This window comes from Neofelis nebulosa, chromosome 2, assembly GCF_028018385.1.
Source record: "Neofelis nebulosa isolate mNeoNeb1 chromosome 2, mNeoNeb1.pri, whole genome shotgun sequence".
In the NCBI taxonomy this organism is placed as follows: Eukaryota; Metazoa; Chordata; class Mammalia; order Carnivora; family Felidae; genus Neofelis; species Neofelis nebulosa.
In genome coordinates, this window is record NC_080783.1 from 28,441,938 (window position 1) to 28,467,787 (window position 25,850).

The 25,850-nt window shown below is 41.2% G+C and overlaps 1 protein-coding gene across 14 annotated transcripts in view; it reads left to right on the forward strand.

The window, feature by feature from the left end:
• Window positions 1–25,850, forward strand: part of PLEKHM3 (pleckstrin homology domain containing M3) — a 199,590-nt gene that overhangs the window by 49,609 nt on the left and 124,131 nt on the right. The window lies entirely within an intron of this gene.

Consider the following 25,850-nt stretch of genomic DNA (forward strand, 5'->3'; position numbering starts at 1 on the left):
CATGCTTATGCGTATAACTTTGTATCTCTTAACATGTGCTTGAACTTTTTATAGTTGTATTTGATTATGTGTGGTTTGTTCCATGGCTTCCTCTCAGCTCCACGGCTGCCTCATTCTAGGAAGCCCCAGTCACGGTGGTCGTCTTGTTGTTCTGGAACCTACCTTGGTCATTCTTGCCTTCAGGGCCTTTGCACTTGCATTTTTTCTTCCCAAAAACATGCCTTTGAAAATGAAGCTCTTTCATTCATCCTACCACTTACCGTGTGCCAAGTTTTTTCCCATGTGCCAAAAACTCAGGTGCACATGGAGGAGTCTTTGCTCTAAGAAAGCAGCTGTGCTCCTTGCCCTCGTGGAACTTGCAGTCCTCCAGGGGAGGCGGACGTTAATCCGAGAATTACATCATGAAGGGCACACGGCAGCTGTGACGAGAGCTAGAGAAGTGAGGCCCACACACTGGATCAGAGAATGGCCAGGGGTGGTCTCAAGTAGAACTATATGAAATTGCAGCTCTCCAGTCATTTTTGACCCACAAAAGGAGTTTGATAGGGTTGAACTTAATACTTGACCCTGAAGTCCCAGAAGGTTCCTGAGCAGAGGAGCATACGGTGAAAGTGGGATTTCAGAACATTTCATTTGGTGCTGCTTTAGTACAACTTTTCAGAAAAACCTCTGTGGAAGAAAATGAGGTGCGATTCTTCAGCGAAGAATCTGGTTGGGATTCGAAGTTTGGTTTGGCAATGAGGCGTCTGTGGTATTAAAATATTAATGCTAAAACAAATGATTATGCGGCTTATTAAAATATTTATGAAGTATGTAGCTATAAGTGGTTCTAAATTAGGTTGTTCACAAAATGCTGTATAAATCCGATCATAAGGCAGCAGTCCTGTTTTCTTCAGGAATTAGACATGGGCACATACCTGTTTCCCCTCAGAAGATATGTGGACTACATACAGCTATTTTTCCTGTAATTTCCCAGCAGTCAGGAAACCTACCAACTGAGCACTGTAAGAAAAGGGCCCAGGGCCTTGTGTTAGGTGCCGCTGCCACTAAACCCTTTCTTCTGTCCCTGCTTTATAATCTGGGAGTGATATCAGATGGCCACCATGGGACAGTGTTCCTGATTCTGAACTGAAGCTGAAAAACGTTAACAGAAGACACAGCAAGAAAAACAGTGAGCCGAGGGGATCCCCTCCACCCTTTCCACACAGTCAGTTTTATGGTTTTACTCCTTCGGCTGCTGTTTAACCTCTTGGGACTGCTGTTGGTAATTACATCTCTCTGGCATTAAGAGCTTTTGCTTTCCTTTTTTCACCCCCAGCCCTTGGGAGGAGTAAGCCCAAGGGGGGGAAAAGTTTTGCTGTGAATTCTTCAGCCATTTAGTGCAAATTCCTGTAATTACCGGCATTGTGTCCTCTCTGAATGGCACATAATACAGCAGAAGCCATTCCTAATTGAGACCTTACAGGAGGTACAAATCCTCTCTTTGTTCAGCCTGACAAATTAGTGCCAGAAAGTGGCAGGGTCCGAGTGGGAATCAAAGGCAAGAAACACAAAGATGGAACTTAAGGCTACAGTAATAACCCTCTCTTGTCCTGAAGGGAAAAAAGGAATGACCAAGGAAAAGATGAAGTTTTTTTTTTTTTTTTTTTTTGTTATAAATTCCCTTGACATGACAGCACCTCGGGGCTGCTCTATTTATTTAGCAAAAGTGATTAAATAGTAATACAACAGGGCCGCCCATTGTTTCCCTGGGTGCCCCTACCTCACAGACCCCTGCTGCCTCGGCTAATTGATTGACAATGAACCTCTGATAAAGAAGTATGTTGTTAGGACCTAGGTGGGGGGAGCACTTTTTCTCTCTCTTTGTGTGTCTGAGCGAGTGTGTGTGTGTGTGTGTGTGTGTGTGTGTGATTTCATTTTTGTTTGAATTGCACTCTAGTTTTTCTTTGCCCCCACCCCTTCTCGCCCCTTCTGGCCCCTTCTCTCCCCTTGCCTTTTTTCTCCAGAGCTTTTCGGTGGCTGCTCCCAGAGGATACAAACAGGTAGAGAGGAATGAGAATTGTAGTGCAGGCTTTTGACAAGTTTATCTTTGGAGCAAACTTCCTCCTCTCCCCCTGCTCCGTTTAAGACAGAACAGCAGTGTGAGAAGAGTGAAAAGGAGAAAGGGGCTGATTATTAGTACTTCAGGGTCACAGAAGTTTTTTCTTGTTGTTATTTTCTCATTTGTGAGGATGGATGTCTGAAACTAGTCTTTGAACTAAGATTTTTCTCTTAAATTCCTTACTCAACTTTGAAAAAAATTTACCCACTAATAACATTTACATGTTGGGGTGAGGGCGGCTGTGGAGTAAGAAATAACCATTTGAATGATTTCGTCTCTCCCCAGTTCCTGAGAAGCCGGGATTGGTTATTTGAGGGTGGAATCTGGCTGCTGGGGGCGTAACTCCGTCCCCCCAGGACGCTGGAAGCAGTGGGAAGAGGACTAAAGGCCTCTAGGCAGATAATTAATAGCCCCTGGTTATATATGCTCAACTAGCTGAGCAGAAGCTAAATCCCTAATTTAACTCCGTTACAGCTGCAAAAACAAATCATTTCAAGCCCCTATGAAAGCAAAATATATTAAACAAACAGTATCGACCTTGTTAATACCACAAGGCATTTCGTCTGATAAATGAGGGCGTCTTTCTGGCAAAGGCCTATTTTATGACATCGTTTAGACATAAAGTATACCTTTACCCTGGTAATACAAGCATCCCTGATAGAAAGTATGGAGTGGTTAATTATTCATTAAATAGCTGCCAGTCTGGAAGTAAGCAACATTTCTGAGTTGGGGTAGTTACTTACTGGCCTTAGCATAAATCATGCAGAATAGCAATTCTTAAGAAAAAGAGAAATTGAATTTGGGAGTTGATTATGCATGTGAGTCTAGGTAAAGAAAGATATGTGGGTTTTTAACAAGGGAAGTTGTATATTATGCTCTTGAAGGGGAAAAAAACTTTTAGCATAGCCAAAATCTGTTTTGATTCTCATGTGAAAAATTAGGGGATCCTCTAGTAGCCAAAGTGCAAGATCTGCTAAGGAAAAGAGGGACAGAAATAAAAAGAATTGACTTTCCTTGATATCTCCAATTCCTATCTTTAGTACTGTTTTCAAATTTGTGTCCCACTTGCTAGGAATGATGATAATAAGGTGAAGATTTATTTGAGTTAAGGAATAGGAAGGTAGCCAATTGGAGGAGAATAAGGTAATAAAGAAAAACTTAGATATTCCCCTCCAAACATATAAAGAGCTTGGATAAAAGAGAATTTTTCTTAGTTTGTTGTTGCCTTTTTATCTTGTGTTGTCTTCTTTTTAGTGTATTGAGTTGTTGTCTCCCAGAGGAAAAGTCTCATATGTGTGTGTCCTGAAGGGCTAAGTTTTATTTTTCTAACCTTTAATATGACCATGAAAGGGTTGCCGATAGGCAAATCTTTCAGTGGAGTTCTGGTGGTGGGTTCATTTCAACAAGCATTTATTAAACCCCTCTTGCGCGCCACATACATGCTCTGCCAGGTACCTTGGGATATGCAAGTAGGAGTAATAGGCAGGCTGTGCTCCTTAGTGATTTATAGAATCCCCTCCAAGAGGCCATGGGGCTTATAGGGGGTGAACAGGAGAATGGGACTGGGAGGTAAGGGGCTAGGCTGTCATGGCCACTGGCTTGGAGTTCGACACACTCCCTTTCTGGCTATGCTAGAGAATCCCTGTTGTAGAGAATTTGAAAACTAAAGAGTTGAAGTAGCGTCTCTTCCCACTTCCCCATTTTATTTTATTTTTTAAAGTGTATTTTGAGAGAGAGAGAGTGAGTGCATGTTCATATGGGGGAAGGGCAGAGAGAGAGAGAGAGAGAGAGAGAGAGAGAGAGAGAGAGAATCCCAAGCAGGCTTCACGCTGGTAGCGTGGAGCCCAGTGTGGGCTAAGTCACCCAGATGCCCCTCACTTTCCCATTTTAAAATTCATCCTTAGATTTCCTATAGAATTAAACTCCAGGAAGTCTCCTTGGCTTTTACTACCCATCTATCAAAGATAAAACTTGAATTTTGGGGGGTGCCTTGGTGGCTCAGTCAGTTGAGCCTCCGACTCTTGATTTCTGCTCAGGTCATGATCTCATGGTTCGTGGGATCGAGCCCGGTATCTGGCTCTGTGCTGACTGCAGGGAGACTGCTTAGGATTCTCTCTCTCCCACTTTCTCTCTCTGCCCCGCCCCCTCCCACTCATGTGAGCTCTCTCTTTCTGTCTCTCAAAATAATTAAATAAATTTTAAAAAAACTTGAATTCTTGTTATGGGTTCAGTAAGAGAAGCAAAGATATGGTCTGGACCCTCACAACTCATCCCCTGGTTGAGGATGCACAAAGGAAAATGAGGAATTACTGGACAGCCAGGTCAGGTCCATGCCCAAGCATTTGGGCTTTTTTTCTTTTTTTCCTGGGACAGTGCCCATAGGCATTCTGAATGGTCAGGTTTGACATACACAACACAACCTCTGACACAACTAGGCTGTCCCGAACCCAGGTAATAGAATGGTTTACCTTTATACCAAGAAGGTTGGGAAAGCACCAAAATCTGCATGTGGTGTGTGCCCAGGCTGGCTTCGAGGAGTTCAGGCTGTGAGACCTAGAGTTAGGAGGTTGTCTAAAACGAAAAAAACACGCCAACAGGCCCTGTGGTGGTTCCATGTGAGCTAAGTGTGTTTGTGACGGGATCAAGTGTGCTTTCCTTTTTGAGGAGCAGAAAATCATGGAATTGTTGAAGGCGCAAGCACAGAGTCAGAAAGCTAAATAAAAAAGTGAAGATTTTTTGAGTAGTAAAAAAAATCAAAAGACTTGTTCTGTTAAAAAAAAGAGGGGCGCCTGAGTGGCTCAGTCTGTTAAGCATCCGACTCTTGGTTTCAGCTCAGGTCATGGTCTCACAGTTTCATGAGTTTGAGCCCCATGTGGTGGCAGCACAGAGCCTGCTTGGGATTCTCTCTCTGCCCTTCCCCCACTCGCACTGTCTCTATGTCTCTCAAAATAAATAAATAAACGTTTAAAAAAAAGAAAGGAAAAAAGAAAAGCATTTGGCAAAATCCTCAACATGGAAAAACATGGGTTTTTCACAGATTATAGTTATGCCATTTTGTGAATGATTGGCAGCTTTACACAAGGATTGTTGACAAATGGATCCCTTTCAGCCTACCATGTTGTTGGTAAGGTACATGATAATAATGAGAATGAGCATCATTTAGTAATTAGGATCAACGACTCTGGAATCAGAGTGGGTTTCCAGATTTGCTACTTACTATGTGACCCTACATAATTACTTAACCTTTCTGCATCTCCATTTTTTTTTTTTTAATTTTTTTTTTTAATGTTTTTTATTTATTTTTGGGACAGAGAGAGACAGAGCATGAACGGGGGAGGGGCAGAGAGAGAGGGAGACACAGAATCGGAAACAGGCTCCAGGCTCCGAGCCATCAGCCCAGAGCCTGACGCGGGGCTCGAACTCACGGACCGCGAGATCGTGACCTGGCTGAAGTCGGACGCTTAACCGACTGCGCCACCCAGGCGCCCCTGCATCTCCATTTTTTAATCTCAGATGTGAGAAAATAATCACGTCTACCTCATAAGTTTGTAGTAGGAATAAAATGAGGTAAAAGGGCTTGGAAAAGTGCCTGGCATATAGTAAGTGCTATATAAGGATTAACTCCTTTTATTATTTGTCTACATAGGACAGTAATTATCTGGATAAAGATATCAGGCATACTTATCAAATTTGGAACTCTCATAAAACTATATTGGACAACTAGAGGGTATTATGCTAAGGGAAATTAGACAAAGACAAAGATCATATGACTTCACTCATATGAGGACTTTAAGATATAAAACAGATGAACATAGGGGAGGGAAGCAAAAATAATATAAAACCAGGGAGGGGGACAAAAACATAAGAGACTCTTAAATATGGAGAACAAACAGAGGGTTACTGGAGGGGTTGTGGGAGGGAAGACGGGCCAAATGAGTAAGGGGCATTAAGGAAAATCTACTCCTGAAATCATTGTTGCACTATATGCTAACCTGGATGTAAATTAAAAAAAATAAAAATAATAATAATAAATTAAAAAACTATGTTGGACAACTAATATGTTGAATGACAGAATCCAGATTCTGAAACACAAGCTAGAGAAATGGACCAAACAAGTGATATGGGGCACCTGGGTGGCTCAATCGGTTGAGCATTTGACTCTTTATTTCAGCTCAGGTCATTATCCCAGGGTCGTGGGATTGAGCCCCATGTCCAGCTCTGTGCTGAGCATGGAGCCTACTTGGAATTCTCTCTCTCTCTCTCTCTCGCTCTCTCGCTCTCTCGCTCTGCCTCTCTCCCCCACTCGAACACTCTTTCTCTCTAAAATAGAAAGAAAGATGTGATTTTCGTAGGGATAAATAGGTAGTCCCATGCTTATATTCAGAAAATTAACTACAAAGATAGATCTGATGGCCATGGGTGAAAATCAGCACAGTGTCAAGAGCCCTGACAAATAAGACTGAAAGAACTGGAATTGTGACCTCCAGGCAAGTCACTTAACTTGTCTGAGCTAGTTTTTTCATCTGCAAGATGAAGAGATTTATTAATTCAGCCCTTCTGCAAATGTTTATGGAAGCCCTACTATGTTCTAAGCATTATGTTTGATGAGCAGAGTAATCCCATTATTTGCTCTCACAGAAATTCAAAACTGGAAGCCAGACAAATGAGTAATTATAGCATGCAGTTGAACTCAAAGGTCTTTGAATTTCCTTCCAACACTTCCATCTGTCTGGGATATTTTAGAGGGGATGGCCTTGCTCTATATGGTCCCTTTTATCTCTTATTCTGTGATTTTTTTTGGCTGTCTATAGAAGATTAGAGAAAATTATATTAATGTGGTCCCTCCATTTAAACTTCATTTAATAATAATACCTTTTTCCTTTGAGGAAGGTATTTTAAACCAGTAGAAATATCACTTGACTAAGAAGACAGGAGTTGGGAATCTTTTTCCTGACTCTGATGTTTATCATTGGATAAATTTGCCTTTTTATCCTTTTTTGCAGTCTAATTTTTTCTGTCTAGAAAATAATTTTAAATAAAAATAAATGTGCATTAAGAATCCGGATACACACTGAAGTAGTAATATGACTATGGAAGAAAAAGAATGGTATATAGTTTGAGTTTTGAACTATTTCACACTCTAAAATTCAGAGAGATTTGATCACTTTATATAAGTAGGCTGTTTGATTTTATAGGATATAAATTTGCTTTTTGATTTATTCCTGGTATCTCATCATAGAAGTCACATGTTGGTCTTTGATATGTTTCAGAAGAATAAAATCATTTTGAATTTCAGAAGATATGGATCTTTTGATAGACCTTCCTGAACTTCATAGACCATAGCTGTGCTATCTTTTTTTTTTTTTTTTTAAAAAGCTGTTCATTTCTCCCAGTCTTTGTTGCTATACTTTGGTCTGGAAAGTTCTTGTCCCTTTTTGTAGCTTCCTTTATGGTTAACATTGTTCTCATCATGTGTTCATTTCCAGCTAAACTTCTAAAGTAAGTGTTAATGTACTGTTGGACTCTACATTGAGTTAATAGTTTCTATTTACTGACATTTCATTGGGAGAGAAATTGGCCTAGGTGTGGTTTTAGGATAGACTGGGGGTATCCTACCTAGGGGTAGGTCAATATTCTCCTTAATTTCTAGCTAAGTTCCTTGAAAAAGTAAGCTTTTCATGGCCTCTTCCAAAATAAGAGCTATTTGAGAGGTTTTCTAAATTCATTGTACTGCCTAAAAGCAAAGGCATACTTAAGTAAAATGAGTATATTCATCCCTAGATAAGGAAATCTAGTAACTGAGTAATACCAATTTATTTCTTACAATATTGTTTTCATCCAATCATTCATTCATTCAACAAACATGGGCCATATAAAGTTCCAGAAAAAGGTGTGGGGGCAAACTAAAAGTTAATTTTAGCAGTAGAAAATGTGACTGTATGCAAGTTTTATTTTGTTTTTTAATTGAATATAGTTGACATATAATGTTATATTCATTTCAGGTATACAGCATATTGCTTATACAAGTCTTTATACCTTGAAATACATTAACGCAGAAAGTGTTTTAATTAAATCACATTAATAAGAAAGAGCATAAGACTCCTTTGCATGTTTCAGATACAAAATGGAGCAGGCCTGCAAAGCAGTGAGCCCCAAGATCAGGGGTGACAAGGCAGTGTTCTGGGTACAGTTTTGTATTATGCTTTGTTGAAGACTTCTGGGTGTGAAAGATCCTTTATTCCCTTAAAGACTGCTTTACAAGCCTTCCTTGACTACCCTACCCCTGCCCTATTCTAATCCCCCAGGTAGAATTGAGCATTCTTCCTCCATAACCCTCACCCCCTCCACTCTCCTGGACTCCTGTCATAGGCCTATGATGTGTGTCTGACTTTTTCAAAGGCAGGACCTCAGCCTTCTCAGAGTGACCAGAACACCATTTGCACCAGAATCACAAGAGTAATGAGGGGGGTCAAGGCTGGACACTTCCCTAGACCTGTTGAAGTCAGGATCTCTGAGATCAGGTCTGGAGATTTTAACAAACTTTCCAGTTGATTTGCATACATACAAAGTTTGAGAAACCACTGGCATAACCCATTATGTTCTTAGTGAATGAATCAAGCCATATGATAGTTTTCTCTAGGCTACGTAAGCACATTTCTTTTAACTGTTTTTTCTATGTACGTCCAACACTTTAACCACTGAGGTGTCAATCTGCTGATAATCTCCAGGTTTGCATGTCTTCCTTACATTCTGGAAACTACCGTGGTGTTCTAATAGGGTTCTACCTAGTGGTGAATAAGAATGAAGAAAGAGATTAGTTCAAGTCCTTACTCATATTCTGGCTTCCTTTTTAATACATCCTAATGTTTTGCCTAGTTTCTATTTTATACTTCATAAGTATATTTAGTATTTGAATTTTAAGGTAGCCTTTACCTCCCTCATTTCTTTGCTAACAGCAGGCTCACCTTTCACCGAGACAACTACAGTGGCCTCCCAACCAGTCTTCCTGCTTCCATCCTAACCTTTCCCAATCTTGTCTTAACCATAGTGAATGTGATCATATTAAAATGCAGATTGACCCTGGTAGACCTCTCTTTACAGACCTATGGTGGCTTCCCACTTCTTTTGGCTTGAAGACCAGGATCCTTATGATGACCGTGCATAATTCGACTCCCGCCCACCTCTTTACCTTCAACTCTTCTTGTCACTTCCTCCCACACACCAAGTCTCAGCCACACTGACTTTACTCTGTTCCTCAAACGTACCGCTCCTTCCCACCTGCCTCAGAGCCTTCACACTTGCAGTCGCCTCTCTCTGGAACATTACCACCATCTCCACTACCCTAAACTCTTTCTTTCTTTCTTTTTTTTTACCCCCAACTCTTTCTTGAGGTCACTACTTCAGCATTACTTTCTCAAGGACACCTTCTCCAACCAACCCCTCAGACTGACTTAAGACCTATTTAGTTCCCTCCTCTGTAATGCTGGTTTAGTACCAGCTGTAATTGAGATTATACTGTCGTCTGTGTAATTGTTTATTTAATACTTGTCTCCTCCTGTCTTCTCCACATTACAGTATTACTGCAAATGCCATAATGGTGAGGGCTGTGTTGTCTCATTCATTGCTGTCTCCCTAGCTCTGCATCTGGTGCACAGTACATATGTGCACTCAGTTGTTCTGATCGTCCCCTGTTTTGAGCCCTCCCTCCCCACTTCCACCATATTTTCTAGGAATCCTAGATTGGAGTCATCAGCAGATACATTTAACATGTTCTCTACTCAGTCATCTAGGTTGTTTAACCATATTAAGAAATGATGGACCTGAAACTTACCCTTTTGGAAAACCAGTTATGGTCTTGAAGGTTTCCAGGGACTTAAGAAAATCCTTCTTGACTATGTAACTTTTTAGAGCCTTTATTATTCTGATAAGAGGTATAAGTATACGTTTCCAAACTTAGTTGACCTTCTCCTTGCAGGACTAGGATTCCTCAAACACGGGGTGCACACCCCTTCTCTGGGCACCACACCATTAGTTTCTCTCATAGGCATATGTTCTGTTTCAGCTCCAGCTGCTGTGCTGCAGTTCAGTTCTGGCACTGACTGCCTACGGTTGGCACAAACCCCATGAGTTAAGGGCTTGATCCTTCACAAGACTGCTGCAGCTCAGATGCCAGCCATGAACTCAGGGTGTCCCCAGGCCACCTACACTCTCGCTGGCTAGCTACAAATTTGGGGGTTCCCACAACCCTCTCAGATTAATAATTTGCTGGAAAAACTCACAACTTAGGACAGTGCTATCCTCATAATTACAGTTTTATTAGAAAGGATACAAATCAGGAACAGCCAAATGAAGACACTCAGAAGGGAAGGTCTGGGAAGGTTCCAAATGCAGGGCCTCTGTGTTCTCTGCCCTTAGAATCGGGGCATGTCACCTTCCCAGCACACCAGTATATTCTTCAACCAGGAGGTTCCACAGTTTCAGTGTCCAGAGTTTTTATTGGGGTTTCATTACATAGGCATGCTTGATTGCATCATTGACCTTGTGATTGAACTCAATCTCCAGCCCGTATTCCTTCCCCAGAGGTCAGGCTGGCTCAAAAGACCAAACCCTCTAATCATGTGGTTGGTCCTGGTGACCACCTTCCATCTGAAGCTGTTTCATGGCCCACCATGAGTCACCCCATTAGCATAAAGTCAGTTGTGACCCAAGGGGCTCAGGAATCATAAAGACACTTGCATTACTCAGGAAATTCCAAGTGTTTTAGAAGCTCCCTGCTCGGAACAAGGGAGAAAAGAGGAGACAATTGTCTACCATACAACAGTGCAGACAGCAAAAATGGAATCTGGTGAAAGGAGGATAAATGATATACGTGGCTGCCCCTCAGAGGATGAGGAGGCCTCAGTCTCCTCACCTCGTTCTCTCATTTCCAGTCTGCTGCTAGTGTGTTCCTTCCAGCACTGACTGCACTCACCTGGGGAGGGGAGATTTCTAGTGGTGTCTTCTGGGTCTTCCTGGGACCAAGAGGTTTCAGAAGCAGCCAGGAAACTGGCCGGCTCTGGTCTGCCCAGCCTGGTTAGAGCCCTCCCAGGGCCTCAGCTCGGGGTGGTGGGTTGATGTGCACATTCAGTGATTTTGCGATCCCACTCTCTGACCCAGATACCATTTTCAAGTCTTGGCTTAACAGTGAGAGTGTTTCTTTTTTAATGGATATCATAAAAGTGACCAGCAAAATTAACTTCATTTATTGACTTTAGCTAATTTAGTGCGTGCTATATACGACTTCTAGAAGGGAACTAGGATTCTAAAACCAAAGACATGCAGGCTTGTGTCAGTTTCCAAAAGATTGAAAACACATTCGTTTATTTCCCCCCAGCTTTGTTGAGATAAAATTGACAAATAACATTGTGTAAGTTTATGGTCTACATTGTGATGATTTGATATACATATATATTGTGAAATAGTTGCCACATTAAGGTTGGTAAAGACATCCATTACCTCACACAGTTAACATTTTTTGTTGTTGTGAGAACATTTAAGATCTATTCTTATCAATTGTCAAGTGTTCAAGTACAGTATTCTTAACTATAGCCACCATGTTGTACATTAGATCCCCAGAATTTATTCATCCCCCCAGCTTTATTAAGATATAATTGGCATATAACATTATGTACATTTTTTTAAAATGTATTTATTTTTTAATTTACATCCAAGTTAGCATATAGTGCAACAATGATTTCAGTAGATTCCTTAATGCCCCTTACCCATTTAGCCCATCCCCCGCCCCCACAACCCCTCCAGCAACCCTTTGTTTGTTCTCTGTATTTAAAAGTCTCATGTTTTGTCCCTCTCCCTGTTTTTATATTATTTTTTCTTCTGTTTTTTATCTTAAATTCCTCATATGATATTTGTTTTTCTCTTACTGACTAATTTCGCTTAGCATAATACCCTCTAGTTCCATCCACGTAGTTGCGAATGGCAAGATTTTATTCTTTTTGATTGTCGAGTGATACTCCATTGTGTATATATACCACATCTTCTTTATCCATTCATCTGTTGATGGACATTTGGGCTCTTTCCATACTTTGGTTATTGTTGATAGCGCTGCTATAAACATTGGGGAGCATGTGCCCCTTCGAAACAGCACACCTGTATCCCTTGGATAAATACCTAGTAGTGAAATTGCTGGGTGATAGGGTAGTTCTATTTTTAGTTTTTTGAGGAACCTCCATCCTGTTTTCCAGAGTGGCTGCACCAGCTTGCATTCCCACCAGCAGTGCAAAAGAGATCCTCTTTCTCTGCATCCTCGTCAACATCTGTTGTTGCCTGAGTTGTCGCTGTTAGCCATTCTGACAGGTGTGAGGTGGTATCTCATTGTGGTTTTGATTTGTATTTCCCTGATGATGAGTGATGTTGAGCATCTTTTCATGTGTTGGTTGGCCATCTGGATGTCTTCTTTGGAGAAGTGTCCATTCATGTCTTTTGCCCATTTCTTCACTGGATTATTTGCTTTTTGGGTGTTGAGTTTGATAAGTTCTTTCTAGATTTTGGATACTAACCCTTTATCTGATATGTCATGTGCAAATATCTTCTCCCATTCCATCAGTTCCTTTTTAGTTTTGCTGATTGTTTCCTTCACTGAGCAGAAGCTTTTTATTTTGATGAGGTCCCAATAGTTCATTTTTATTAACATTATGTAAATTTAAGTTGTACAGTGTGGTGATTTGATATACATATGTATTACAAAATGATTACCACAGTAAGGCTAGTTAACATATCCATCACCTCACAAAGTTACCTTTTGTGTATGTGTGTGTGTGGTGAGAATTTTTTTGAATGTTTATTCATTTTTGAGAGGGAGAAGGAATGAACATGTGCACAAGCAGGGGAGGAGGAGAGAGCCGGGCACTGAGGATCTCAAGCGGGCTCTGCGCTGACAGCAGAGAACTCATTGAGGCACGCTCATTGAGGATTGAGGGGCTCAAACTCAGGAACCCTAAGATCAAGACCTGAGCTGAAGTTGGATGCTTAACTGACTGAGCCACCCAGGCGCCTGCATCGTGAGAAGTTTTAAGATCTACTCTCTTAGAAACTTTCAGGTATACAATAAAATACTTAACTGTAGTCACCATGCTGAAAATCACATTCTGACCTAGTACATATCAATATACCAAGGGTTATATCTTGTTCATTTTTTTCAGCAAAGTAAACCATGTGGGGCTGAACCGAAAGCCTTACTGAAAATCATTTCCCCTTCAAATCATCAAGCCTGTACCTCTGATACAGAGGATAGACTTAGTTTGAAAGTATTGGTTTCTTTCTCTGTCTTCATCAATAAAGATATTCTTCTTAGCCCCTAGGCTTTTAGAGACCAGACAAAATAATAGATACCTGTGATTTGGTGGCTGGGAAGCATCTAGACTTGGTGGGATAAGTAACATATTAGGAGCAGAAGAGCTGGATTTTCTGTTTGTAGCCCTGCCACTGATTTATCTATCATCCAGCCTCGGGTCAGCCCTTTTAATCTGGCCGGTCAGCATCGGTCAGCATCTTCGACACTCTAAGCTGAGGGCAGATTAAACTGCCTTGACTGTGTACAATCCAAATGTTACAAAATATCAGCTGAACCAAAAGTGCCAAATTTTAATTCAGTAATATTGTACATCACTGCATTTTCCCCCCCAGAAAATATGGAAGAGGTGCTTGGATGAACAGAAGTCTTACTGTGGCCTAATAATGGATGGGAAACCTTTAGGAAAATGATGTTTCTCATCCATCATTAAGGTGAAGAATTTTAGGGGCACCTGGGTGGCTCAGTCAGTTAAGCTTCCGACTTCGAGTCAGGTCATGATCTTATAGTTTGTGGGTTCCAGCCCCACGTCTGGCTCTGTGCTGACAGAGCCTGGAGCTTCTTCGGACTCTGTGTCCCCCCTTCTGTCTGCCCCTCCCCTGCTTGTGCTCTCTCAAAAAAATAAATAAATGTTAAAAAAAAATTTTTTTTTAAAGATGAAGAATTTTAACTGATGAAAGGTGGCTGGTGCCTGGCAACCCTCTGAGCCCAGCTTTCCTGGATGATCCTCGTCTCAGTGACCTTCACCCACGGCCCGGTGTGCTTGGGTTGCCTGATCACCTTCCTTTTTCCTTCCCACTCCCATTAGAAGATGTTGTGTGTCTGAGCCAGCATCCTAATAGGGGCTTAAACTGGACTTATTCACACGGTCACAGTTGGAGTCCCAGAGGCCGTGCCCTCTTGCCATAGCAGACAGGAAGACCGCACCCTGCCGGCCAGGCTGAGCCTGGCAGAGTTCTTCTAAATTCACCAGACACCTCGTCTCTCCATCTGTGATGAGGGCTGGACAAGCAATGGGGAGACAAGCTGGGAATATCTCTCTAGGAAATCCCTTTCAAATGGCAACATGAGGACCAGGGAACAGGAGTTTCTCACTCATACATGTCTCTTTGTGTCTTGCCTGGTAGCTCTGAGTATCCTGATACAAGCAGCCTGCCTTCAAATACTAAAGACAGAGTTAAAAGTTTAGCTTTGGAGGGGATCACAAACCTGTACTTTTAGAGAGACAGAAAAGCCTGGAAAGAAGGCCAAAAATGGCATAGGGAAAAGAGTCAAAGAAGAAAGTACACTGAGGCAGTTCCCTAAGTCTTCTAGAACATAAAGAATTTGGTTTGGGGTGACAATGAAGAAATTCAAGCATGGGTTTAAGGGAAGCTGATGAAAGTGATCTCTCTTTCACTTTGAGGCTGTTCCCAGTACTACTTGGATCCACTCTCATGACTTTAATTTTATCAAATTGTTGTCATTACTAAAATAGCTCAAGTAAAAATTACTCTAAGAGATGCTGTCAAGGTTTTCTCGGAGGCTTTAGCAAAGAAGAGGAAAGGTGATGTTGTAAAGATACTGTAAAGTTCAAAGAGATGAGACTCTCGAGAAATAGAAGGAAAGAGGAACAGGCATTCCAAATGGGGAGTGAGGTGGAAGAGGGGTCCGAGGGGCCCATGGTGGGACAGTGTTTGTGACAGAAGCAACGGCTGAGGCCGATGTGCACAGAAACTTCTATATACAAGCTGGAAGGAAACCTAAGTCCCAGAAAAAGACTAAAGGAAGACAGGTTGCTTTTCAGGGAAATAAAAAAGATAATCTGAACTTCCAAGCCAGTAAGAGGCTATTGACCTTTCAAAGCCATCGAAATAGAGGCGTAACTACTGTGCCGTCCAAAACCAAGGCCTACCAACTATGTCTTCTTTTCCTCACTCGGCTTTTCCTCACTTCTTGATAAAGTAGTGTCTCACAAAAAGAGAGTTAGTGGTGGCTTAATATAATGTTAAAGATCAGGGAAAATCACTGCAGAAAGAACATTATTGGGGTACACAGTGGACTCTCTTAGGAAAGAGGGTTCATTCAGTACAGTGCTGGGACCAGGGTAGGAGGAGTGAGGCAGTTTCTTTGGGCATACGACTCAAGAGGATGCCCTTCCTTCAAAAAAAAAAAAAACCTCAGTAATGGACATAAATAATATTTTAATGTAATATTATTTAAAAATCAAAATCAATGCCAAAATATCCATGATGAATAAAGTATAAAATTTTAGAGATAGGATTAGTATGACTGAATTTTCCTTTTGCCCCTTGGACTCTTACATGGCTCGGCACTGGTTCAGAGGAACATTGCAGTAAGAGTTTATGTAATAAGATACCTTCCCCCAAATCTTTCATTGTGTAAGTTCCAGAGAGCCCAGCTCAGCATTTGGCTTGTTACAGGGGTGGTGAGGATGACCTCCCTTCCCTGTCTGGCATTGCAGGGGTGCAACGTGGGGGTCCTGGTACTCCCATGCTTAAGAGAGATCTGGTAGCGGGAGGTCGACTGTGACAGAGGAACATTATTCCCACCTCTGGCCGCTTTCATGTCTAAAATAATCACTTTAGCTCAGCCCTTTCCATCTCTGCAGTTTTTCAAGTAAGAATTATTGGTAGCAAGTATTTCACCAGAAGGATTGCTTCATGAAGAAAAGAGCCCCAAGCTTGGAGCCAATGTTACTGGCAGGTAGTTTAGTAGATGGTGGTACAGTGTGGACGAGGCCTCTCTTTGATGGTACCTCTCTACCCTAAACTAACCCAGCAGCATGAATCAGGTTTTTTTTTGTTTTGTTTTGTTTTTGTAGCTAAGAAAGTAGAGCTGGTAAGAGGGCTCTTTTCTTTCCCACAATAGTGTATCCATCACTTTCAGAGAAAAGTGATTAAGAAGGGTCAGTACTCGGATCTCTTATTTTGCCCTCTTATCTTAGTACTATCAGAGTTTCTTAATAGTGGCACTACTGACATTTTGGGCCAGATAACTCTTTGTTGTGGGGGCTGTCCTGTGCATCAAGAGATGTTTAACAACATCCCTGGCCTCTGTCCACTAGATGACAGTAGGTACCCCACTCACTCTTTTATGACAACCAGAAATGTCTCCAGATACCATAAATGCCTCTTTTTGGAACAAAACTCTCCCCAGGTTGAGAACCACTGTACCGTCAAGAAATAAATCCTGTCAACTATATCATCTCTTCCACACTCAGCTTTTACTCACTTCTTTATATACTTCTTTATAAAGTGATAAATGTCTTCTACTGAAATGCATGTTGGTTATTTCATGGCACCTAATGGTTTATAATGAGACCTTAGCATCTTAGTGGGTAGATCTAAGTAAAAATATTAGGTCATAGAAATAGAACTCTCAACCATCATTCAGTATCAAATACATCAGATGCTCTCAGTTATAAGTAACAGAAAATCAAAATTAAACTGATTTGTACAGTAAAGGGGAATTTTTCTTAGTCAACTAAGCTTTAGGAATCAGTAGATTGGGTAGCTCAAATTTTTTGAACTGTCTTTTGGACTTAATGCCCCAAACAAACAGCCGTTTCTTCCTGAAACAACCTGTCCCTTCTGACTGATAGGTATTGTGGGCATACAGCATCATGGGCATCTTTGACAATCCCAATCCTTTCTACATTAGTCAGTTACCAAATGTTTGTAGTTTATCTCCATAGTATCTCCTCTTTCCCCTTCCTGCTCCCAAGATCACTGCCTACTTAAGCCCAGATGGTACAATAACTTATCTACTGGTTCTTTCCCCTTGTTTTTTTTTTTTTTCCTTGTCAATTAATCTTTCCAAAGTTCAGGTTGCTGTTCAGCTTCAAACAACTCTAGCTGTTCCTGTATCTTACTGATCAGTAAGGATTCTTCCCTCTAAGCATTTAGGATTCTTATGTTACTGGCTTCAGTTTATGGTTCTAAGCTCTTTTTTCACCCCTCTAGTTACAGTAAGCCTCAGACATCTAGAATAATCAACATTTTCCAAACATGCCCCTGTTTTTCTGACTTGAGCTTTCCTCTTCCAAAATCTCTTTTCTTTTTCAAGGATCAGCTCACATGCTCCATGCCTACACAGCCTTCCCCAGTCTCCACAATTAGAGTGATTGCTTCCTCCTTTGCTTACCTCTTACTGTCTTCTGCTTTCCACCTTCCAGATTTGTAATCTTGTCCCCCTCACCCTTCATATTCAGGGTGATGCTAATGCTGTTAGGTCATAGGCTAATTCATTGACAAAGCAAATTATGCTCTTTTGTATAGTAGATTTATATTTTCTGTGCTTGTCATATTGCCGTACACAAAGGCCATTTTCAAAAATACTTTCCTCAAGGAAATAGCTACATGGGAATACACACACACACACACACACACACACACACACACACACACACACAATGCTATTAAGCTCTGCCTTCTTTACTAACTATACAACCATGGACAGAATTACTTTGTCACTCTCTGCCTTAGTTTCTTCATCTGTAAAATGGGGATAATACCTACATTATAGAATTGATAAGGATTAAATAAATGTGTGTGTGTGTGTGTGTGTGTGTGTATAAATTGTTTATAACAGTGCCTGGCATATAGTAAGCACTATGTCAGTATTTGTTTATCCATTTACCTATTTATTATTTCCATTTAAAATTGCATACAATTTTTTTGAAAGTCTTTGGGTAAAGAGCAGACAGGCAAGAAGTTAATGAGAAAATCTACTCATAGACTAGTAAGAAGAAAACAAGTATGAAAAAATACTAAATTTAGACTGACTTAAATATACTAGATATTGAAATAATAACACTTCATTATTCACTTTCTCTGGTCTTACTGTATTACTGGTGCTGAAGCACCTTATCATAAGCATCTTCCAAATCGTGTCTTTGGAAGTGAAAATCTGTGTCACAGATATTTTTAAGTCAATGTAGCTATTTAGTAGACAGAAAAGCAGTCAGAATCTCTAGAACAATGCACATATTTACTTACTTGCTTTGGCAAAAATTAAGATTTATTGCCTTTCAAGATAAATTTTGACTAAATATTGACTTTAGGCTCTCAATCATTGTTTACCTGAAAGACCAATGAATCCTGACACTTCTAAACTCGAGTTGGAATCTACTTGGTATTTATTAATTTATTTCATATGATTTATAGTCTTAATAACAACATTCCAAGAAGATTATACAAACATTATACCATTTATCTACTGTAGACAGCTTTTATATTTTCTTTTCTTTTCTGTAAAAACTTTATTGTTTCCATTTGGTCCATAGCCGGGGAGAGGGCACCAGGGTGTTAAAAAAACTGCTTAGTGGCTATAGGGGGCAAATGCCCTGACACCTGGGGGATACAGAGGGAACCTTACAAGTCCACTGGGTTCCAGAAGCTCTTAGTCCTGCTGGAGGGTGAGCCTTTACAAGAGCTGCTAGTCCAGCCCAGCCTGTAGAAGTTAGTCAGGTGGTCGCCACCTTCTTGATGAGCTTCACCTCCTCATTTAGGAAGCGGCTCTCCAGGAAATCACAGAGATAGAGGTCTGTGCAGGCAGAATCCAGGTCATGCTGATCCCAAAGGGCCTGTTTCAGTTCTTCTCCAGGGCCATGGCGGCTTCCATGCGTGCACGGCTTTCCCCCACTCATCTTGGGAGGACATCTGCATGTCCTGGAAGAAGGTGCAGCCTCTGCCCTGGTTTTGTATTTTCAAGAGACACTGGGCACCCTTATGCTTCCCCTACGCCACCTGGCAGAAGAAGTGGCCCATGCCCTCCAGAGCCATATCCTTGCAGTGAAAGTAGAAGCCCGGAGAAAGGTAGGTGTAGAAAGCCTGCAGATGTAGGTTGACTGGGCAGTTGACAGCAGCCTCCATTTTGGTGGGATAATTCTGATGAATCTAGGAGCTCAAGGTTGGCGGGCAGTGAGAGGCTAACCACAGAAACAGCGTTGGCTGGTCCCAGAGGCAGAGGATGGCTGAGAAAAGATGGTCCTGGAGGTTGTGACTGGGAAGGAGGTTGGGGGGTGGTTGGAGGTTGGAAGAAGGGGTAGTCCCCAGATCTGTTTCATACAAACACTGTTGAGGCAAGAGACAGATGCATGGGATTCCCCGGGGCACTATCTATATTTTCAGTCAGCAGTAATAACCTGGCATTTGATTTTTCGCTTCATTTCTTACTTAAATGTAATACCTTTGGCACCATTAATACGACACACAAATGAACTTGTTTAAATATTCAGTACAAAAAACCCCATCAACCTCATCTTAGGGCTTGTCGTGTATAGTACTTTTCACTTTTAAACCAATTATTGTTCAGATTGGGCTTTTAAAAGATGTTTTTTTGGTTGCCTTGGTCCTGCAAGTTTAAGCAAGTAACACAGGATTATACTTCATCACTGGCCTCTGTCTTGGACAGTTGATATCTGTGAATATCAGTCTCCTCTGCTTCTGTCTCTGGATATAAAGTGTACTCAGTGCTTACGGTGTCCAGGCGCAGTGCTAATACTTGACAGGCATAACATTGGCCATCTTGTTGTTTAAGGGAAAATTCTTTAGTTAGGTATATACATTTTGTACCAGAGGAGTTACTTCTGTTATATTCTTAAGGACATAGCTCTCCTAGCAACAGCTACAATCCACTCCACAAGTGCCAGCTTAAGTTATCCTAAATGTGCCTCGGTCACAATAGGAACAGTTTCCTTGCAAGTGTTACTTAATGCTTCCTCAATGTGGCAGTTCTTTGACTGTACAGACCAACTTTTTGAGTCCAAGTTTTGGCCAACAGCGAGTGACAACTTCTCTTGTATGATCTCTCAATGCTACAAAAGCCAAACATAAAATGAAGCCAACCAGAACAAATTCTTTCCTGATGAACAGAAATAAATTTCAGTATAGCTTTGGAAACAGTCAGTACATTTCAGGATCGTATTTGAGGACGTGTATTCCCTCCCAACCATGAAGTTTGCATTCCCTGGGAAGAGAACTTACTATCAAAGGACTTTAAGATTTCATGGAGAAAATAATTCTGAAGTATTGCTATCTCAAGCGAGCCCATAAATTAAACAAAGGGACTACCAGCAGCATGCCATACTATTTCCATTAGCAACTATAGGTGGTACACAGTTGATTTTTCTTGACTTCTTTGGTTCTTTTAGTTTTATTAGACATGCTTGTGGATACTGTTTTCCTTATGACAAACAAAATGCATACTCAGAGGCATTTGTTTTCATGTGCCTGATTCTCCATCCAAATATGTCACATTTTAATTGATTTTTATGACACAGTAGATGTCTCCTACCTTGTGGGTCACCACTTTGCCTCAAAGTCACAGAGCAACTCGGATGCTTGAGATGGAAGGCGTTTGGGATCACTTACTTCTGAGTAGGTGTTTCTCATTGTTCCTACCCCTTTCCATCGCCGTGACCTAGAATTCTGTAGCCTCATTCTACCTGTGTTCACTTGGGAACCCACATGTGGTCGGTTTCATTCACATCCCAGCTCCAGTCTCTCCTACGATGGAGGACGGAAGTCTGGGACCCAGGTTTGCTTGGCTTCTACCTCCTCAGATGGATCCTAGGCTACGCTGCAAAACCTGCTTCCACCCTGTGTCCAGAAATCCTTTGTTAACACGCTGTGCCCAGCTTTGTGCTAATTCCAGTCTCATTAAACATAACTTGTGATTGTATACCCAGTGCGACACCTTCTTTTAAGAAGTACGTGTTCAACAATTACATGACCAGTCAATGGTTATAGACTATAAAGTAGGAGAGCTAAGTTCTGTATGACCTTTTTCCCCTCTGATTCTTAGAAAATAGCAAGTCCTTGAAACTCCTCATTTCTGTTCTCCTTCATTTGGGGAAATCTGGTCTCTAGAGCTTATGGTAAAAGTCCAGGCCTTTGAGTCACATTTTGCAAAGTGCTTACCACAGGTCATTTGCCCGTGCCGGGGCACTGGACAGAAGAGGGGAGGGAGGGCAAGGGCAGTCCTTTGGCCCTTCCCGTGGCCACCTCTCTCCCCTCTGCACACATACAGTAGAAGAGGTGATGAAGCGTGCCAGCTTTACTTTTCTCCTTTAACAGAGAAAGTGAAAATGTATCCTCTCTTATCTCTTTTCCTCCCTTTTTAATGAAGACACATCCTCTTCTTCCTTTTCCCCCTCCCTGGTCTTTCTCTTAGAGCCTTTCTACCTTCCAAATAGAAAACACCAAATTTGCTTTACCAAATTAGGTAAAGGGAGTAGCGTGGCTGACTTAGAAAGCATTGTGTGAGTTCTTTCCTTGGTGAGAGAGATTCACCTGCATCTAGCCACACCTCGTGTCACTTTTATTCCCATGAATTTCCCAGCTGCCGGTCAGGGGAAAGAGGGCTGAGTTGGTAGTCATGAAGTAGCAAGAAGGTGGTTGGCTTCTCCTCGAGATCTCGGCTTCAGTAACACCGCATTGCAGCCAATTGAGCTAACTAGGTGCACTTGTGAGAAGAAAGATTGCGCCTTTGTGGAGCCTTATGCCAAAATTTCTGCTTCAGCCCCCAGCAACCGAATCTTTTGGGCGTCTTTAGTGAAAGGCCATTTGGAAAATGGACTGTACATGCAGCAAATAGGATTTCAGTTAAATGGTAACATTGGTTTCCAAAAGAGTACCACAGGGGAAGCTAAGCTCTTCAGAGCATGTGTTCATTAAAGATTTGAAGTGGGGTGGGAAGCAATAAAAAAAAAAAAAAAAAGGCCAGTGAGTTCTCTTGTGAGATAGTTTTTTGTTCCTATGAATTGAACACACTCTGAAAAGTTTCAAAAAAGAGACTGGGAAGAATGTATTTGCTTTGATCCAATATGTGGAGGGTTCCCTACTACAAATGCCCCTTAATTTAGAAGCATTATTGAAAAGTCTGTTTGAAAGTACATAAAAATATAATATGTAAATAAGCTCTAATTAGTTATTTCAATTAATTATTTTTTGTCTCTGCTTTGCAGCTCTGTTTTTCTCCCCATAATGTCGCTTGTCAGAGTCTAGCTTTGGCACCCTTGAAAAAGTGTGTTTTCCTAATAGTCGTTATTAAGAAAACACATTTTTTTGCCCTGTTGAAAACATCACAATGATAAAGTAAAATCCAGATTGTGTATCTTTGGGGTGAATTGTTTCAGACATTTTTAGCCCATGGTTTGCTAGTATGACTTTAAAGAAGGAAATTTTACAGTTAATTGAAAGAATAGATGTTTTCTTTTTCAGTAAGTGGCATGTGTTGTTTTTTAGAAAATGAATCTGTATTATGCCACTAGCCTCTACCATTCTTTCCTGATCATCCTGTGTTCTTTCAATAACAAATATTACATTGGATTTGGAGACTAAAGGTTTTAATTCTAAACCAAATAAGATGCTTCTCAGTGGGGACAATGAGTGCTCTGGAAAAATACTGGTAAAATGAACTCAGGTTGTTTCCACATAGCAAATATTTTAGAAATTGACTACGAACCTGAAATGTTGATTTTGGAGGCCTAAAACGTAAACTACATGACAAATTATGAGCTTTTCACTTAAGAGTCTGCACACCCTCTGCCCTTGAATAGAGTTGGAATTTTAGAGCATGGAGCCACCTAGAAATCAGGGAGCAATCCTCAGCTTTTACTCACCAGGGTCTATGATGGTAGTTGGCTGGTTGGGGAGAAATGCAGGGCCCTAATCTGGGCCCTAATCCAGATCTACAGAATTGAAGTGTAGGGGTGGGGGAGAGGTCTACATTTTTCACAAACATCTCCAGAAAATTCTGATGGTCACTGAATCTGGCAACCCTTGATTTAGGCTGGCCCCTTTATTTTGCAGTGAGGAAAGCAGGCCTAGAGAGTTCGATGGGTCGAGTTCCTGTATATTAGACAGGAACAGGCTTACTAACTCTAGACCTATGCTTGTGTATACATCATGTATCCAAAACGTACAGGTATCCTGTACGTATCCTAAGCGTACAGGTAGGTTTAAACCTACTTCTAAGTCATTAGGGGACCTTTCAGCACGGAGAGTAGGAGAGCCTGGTTCCAAATGAGATATGAAGGTAAAGACACACAATAACTAGGAGTTTATATGCTCTTTTTCTAACCTAAAACCCGAGTGAGCCCTAGCCATGTTCTCTCAGCCCTTTCTGTCTTTGATGAGACTAGTGCACAGCAGGGAGAATGCTTAGCTCGTTTAGTTAACTCATATATTTGAACCTCCAGCATGTTAAACTTTGGACCTGTGTGCCTGATTGATATACACATTTTTAGACCGTATTTTAATATTGCTTATGTATATTGCATCTAAGAAATCATAATAAAGTCATTAAAAATTATAGACTGATAAACCCAGTAGTACCCACTAAAGCATATATAAATATCCAGCAAATGCTTACTGATGTTAATTATATCTAATGTCCAAACAACCAAAAAGCTAAAGCGACCCAAATTTATTTTTGCTGTGTTCTGTGGGGAGAGTCAAAACTGTAATGATGACCCTGAATTCCTGCAAGACCGTAATCACTTTCTAAATCATTAGGAAAGACTGCATTTTATTCAGTGTCATTTCAGAGTTAAGTCAGTTTGACCATAAACTAATTTTTGGAAACAGCAATATCCCAGCGTCTAGGATGTGTTAGGTTCCACTGACTCCTGTTCCATGGTCCATATAGGAACACATGAGTAATGTGTAATTCTTAGAATGGGCAACATATTTTTTATGGGGTTCTTAACAAAAGTACACTGCTTTAAGAGTCAGGTGAGCAGGTTAGGGAGGATCAGTTCTAGGACAGCTATGGGCAATTAAAATCTCTTCATATGTGGGTGCATGTGTGTCAAATAATATTCAGTTTATCATCCTTTCTACGTAAACATTTACCAATAGTCTGCTCCATGTAAAGCTCTGTGTTAAGTACTGAGGATAAGAAACAGATTTGAGGAGTTGGAAAAGCACATAATAAGGCACAGTAGTTTCAGGAAGCGTGTGCTCAGGGCCAGATGAGCAATAATGTGGTCAGTGAGTGCAGCAAACAGCATTCCAGTGTTCATAGCCTAGGAATTGTGACGGCGCCTCCGTCCAGCAGAAGCAGCGTGTGTGTTTGGTTCTTCTTTATCTTTCGCACATATCTCATTGCTCAGCCAATCTGAAAAACGGGAGCTTGTTATGATTTTGCTGCTACTCAATAGGAAAGAAATAACCATTCCAGGAAGGAACGGTATGAAGCTTTGGAAGCATAATACAGATACATTTACTTACCATCTTTCAATAAGGACTGTGCTTAAAAACACCACTTCTCTTCCTGGAGGATGCACTGTGAAACTGCTTGATTACTGATGCCGTTTGATTTGTGATGAAAATGAAAGTCCTGTGAGTTTTTGTGATATTTTCACTCATAGAGTACATGCGAATCACTTTCTTCTTAGGTTAGCAGTTTGTTAAATGTTTGGAGCTCCTTTAATGGAAATGAGGTGTAACGGTAGTAGTATAACATGGTGACGATGACGATGGTGACGATGACGAAGAGTAATCCATTTTATACTCTTATCATGAAATAGGCTTAATGTAAGATTTCTGTGATCAGTACGGTTCTTGATCCAGCCATGAAGTGGGCGGCTACATGGAAGGATTTCTGAAATGAAGCAGGAGATGAGAAATGTCAGGATCACGTTGCTGTTAGTATAATCATGATCACCTGTTCTAGGCTGCCAGGATTCTGTCCTTTGGCTTGTGATAGGATTTCTATCCTCACCAATAGAAGGTGGTTCCTCCGACCTGAAGAAAAAGAATGGCTCCTTTGTGACAGAGCTGAGGTTATTACCAGTTCTTCTTAGAGGAGCAGGACAGCGCTCAGAGAATCATGGATTTCCACGGACACGAAAAGGGCCTTAGCAGTGACTTGCAGACAGCCACTGGTTGAATCATGGCAGGATTTGGCAAATTGGAAATCAGAGAAGAGGGTGTTGTGTGAGGAGAAATAATACATGCCAATGTACGAAGGGCGGAGTGAGCACACTGTTTATTTGGGGAATAGTGAGGAGAATTCTCTGATTCCCACTGGAGAGTAGGAGTCAGTAGTTGGAAAGGTGAAATAGGGGCCAATTGAAGGACCAGTTTCTTTTGTAAGGCCACATATTCGTTTTTTGAGTCATTTTTAAATTAGACAAGCTCAGAGTCCAATCCAAACTCCACCTCTTACTGGCTAGGTAACCTCAGACAAATTCTTAACTTGGCTAAAACCATCTCAAAATGTTGTACATGTTAAATAAGATCCCTTAAAAAAATTTTTTAATGTTTATTTTTGACAGAGACAGAGTATGAGCGGGGGAGGGGCAGAGAGAGAGGGAGACACAGAATCTGAAACAGGCTCCAGGCTCTGAGCGGTCAGCACAGAGCCCAACGCGGGGCTCAAACTCACAGA